We start from the raw sequence: 2,890 nt of genomic DNA, 5'->3' as shown, positions 1-2,890 counted from the left end.
AGCTGGGACTACAGGCACCCGCCACAATACCTGGCTATTTTTTTTTGTTGCAGTTTGGCTGGGGCAGGGTTAGAACCCACACCCTCAGTATATGGTCTGACGCCCTACCCACTGAGCCATAGGCACAAAAATTTTTTATGGGAAGGAAGGGAAAGAGAGAAGGAACAGAGTTCCACTGAGATGACTGAAGACAGGAGATATGGCGTGCGGGCTTTTCCATAGTGCAGTGAGCACTTGTCTGTCTGTTTTTAAGTAATTCCTCTATGGTGTGTACAAACGGATTCGCAACATCTCAAGGGAGCATGATCATAAGACAGTGGAATCAACATCTGGGTTAACAAAATTTGTCCCAATCTGCTCACTCTCTCCAAACTGCCCTCTGACTTTTGACCTACCTTCCAAGACTTAGTTTCTTCTTTTCAAGTACCTGGATGTGTCCGCATCACCCTTCATGCTGCCCTTTGACTGTACGTGGCTGCTGGTTCTCAATTGGGGTCCCTCTTGCATTTCTGCAATTCGCCACAGGGCCTGCAACTGGCCTTTAGGCACTGAGTCTATACAAAACCTGTGACTACCCAGGTATTTCAGTTTGGGCAGCAAACATTTATTCTCAAGTGCACCCTCAGTCTGGTCAAAGGTCCCCCTCCCTTGGCTAGTCATGTGTTGACAAGGTGATTGGAAATGGAGGATGGGATTAAATCTTCAGAGGAAGGAAAGAAAGGATTCACCTGTGAGGATCTAGCAACAGCAGAGATGTAATAAATGGTATAAGATAAAAGTGATAACGGTATAAATAATAAAAGATAAGAAAGAAAACAGTTCTGTGGGATCAGGGAGTATGGAAGGAGGATGGGAGTGAAAAGATCTATATACTTTAAAGTCTAACCCTGAATTTTTCTTGTCCTGAATGCTGACTGCACCAGCACTTACAGAGATGCGCAACTGTGCAAACAAAGCAAATTGCATACCAGTTTTGGTAATTTCTTAATGAAGGGATTACCCTGCAATTATTGGCAAACCTCGTATTTTGCAAGCACAAAGGGAAAACAATGAGTTGTAGATTCATTTATTATTGCTGGTCCCACCCCTAGCTATTGGTAAGAGAAGAAACCCTTGCCACCAGGTCCCTTCTGAGCACATACCACCATGCTCACTGTCCTCATCCATAAAATACAGTCAAAAGAGGGTCTGCCTCATGGACTATAATTGGGTTTAAATGAGTCACATGTAGAGTGTTTAAAAGATTGTCTGGTACATAGACAGCATCCAGGAAAGGTTAGCAGTGATACTGACAGTGATGACAAGAGATGACAGTAATGATGATTATGTGATACTCACATCACATTATGATGACACTATCATTGGCTGTAAATGACCAGACAAAAAGTGCTCTTGCCCGCAAGTGGCCCATCCAGAAGCTGTACGGTGCCTTGTGATTGCTGTGGCTGGTTTCTAAAGATGAGCTAGACCACTCAGAGTCTTCTCTCAAAGAACCAACCAATGGTGACTTATTTAATAAAAGTCATGGGCTTGAATGGACACTGTGTGGCAATGTGTAGATTAAAATTGGGAGGGAAAAAGGTCACTGAGAGAAGTTGAGTGAAAAAGAGGCATTGAAAGAAATGCACTTTAAAGGGTAAAAGAGTTCAGAGTGACTACCCTTGCCCGTCTTTTAATACTCACTGCCGGTTTCTTAAATACCTCCTAGATTCCAACCCTCATATCTAGCTTTTTGGTTTAAATTCATCTGAGTTTGTTTTTTATGTCTCTTGAGCCTGACTAATTTTTAAAAATACTTTTTATAGCACAATTAATCATACTACAAAACATGAGTCAGATATCATCTGGCTACAAGACTTCCTTTCAAACATGGTTTGCACATTTGAAAGCATACCAATTATTACAAACACTGATTAACACATTCAGCTCTTAATGAACATAGGAATTTCTGTGGCGAGATCTCTTATGCACTTCCATCCTCTAGACCATTCTAAAGAGATTGCTAGATGTCAGTGACTGGAGCTGTTGACTGAAATGGCAGAGGCAGGTGTCAGGGAGTGCAAACTCAATGTCTATAGGGGACATTCGTGCATAGATTGAGTGAAATACAACATAAAATGGTAGGAATTCTGCCGAAATAAAAAGCTGTGCCTTCCTCTGCCCTGTTTCTCTCCCCAAATAGAAATCTTTCTTAAGACCAGCCTTCTCCTGATTGGTAGAAATAAATATGTTCCTAATAAAAAAGCTAGAAATATAAATTTTTTAGTTTAAAATCTTCTAATCCTTTAAGCATTGGAAACTAATTAGTTAAAAAAACATTCTGACCCTCCCAAAAATGTATCCACAGACCAAACTTTATCTGAGACTTCCCATTTCTACCCTCTGGTAAACAGGACGGGAAATACACTACAGTAAAGAACCAGATATCACACAATTTATTTCATGTCTTAAGTTGACATTTGACTTGGTGGTTGTACTGTCAAAAGATGAGACTTTATTTTGAGACTGTTTGTTGAAAGAAAATGAAAAATAAGCATCGAGGTTTTTTCAAAGAGTCAACATAATAGTTAGCAAATTGCAGATCCTGGCATTTAATAATCGCATATATTGGTGTAAAACTGGAGTCCCCTAGGACACCTGTATGTTACTTTGCAGTTATCTTCCCCATCATTTACATTTCAGCAACAACATCTGGAAAATCCATAATATATGGATAATGTTTAATACTTTAAAAAAAATTTCTAATAGGTTAATGTTAAACTCTTGGCGTTTGGAGTTGTATTATAACATAGTCTTTGACTATAGAAAGAAAGAAGTTTAAATATATACACATGTATTTTAATATCCCCAGAACAATGTGCTATATTTTTTTCATCTTCAAGACAGCTAA

At 39.3% G+C, this 2,890-nt stretch overlaps 1 pseudogene; it reads right to left on the bottom strand.

Moving 5' to 3' along the window:
- The window catches only part of LOC100952428, a 9,097-nt pseudogene extending 8,437 nt beyond the window's left edge, over positions 1-660 (bottom strand).
- Positions 661-2,890: the final 2,230 nt, after the last annotated feature.

Source organism: Otolemur garnettii, unplaced genomic scaffold (assembly GCF_000181295.1).
Source record: "Otolemur garnettii isolate 467f Iridium unplaced genomic scaffold, OtoGar3 scaffold00076, whole genome shotgun sequence".
NCBI classification, from domain to species: Eukaryota; Metazoa; Chordata; class Mammalia; order Primates; family Galagidae; genus Otolemur; species Otolemur garnettii.
Note: the sequence above shows the minus strand (reverse complement) of the source record. Positions and strands in the feature narration are given on the sequence as shown.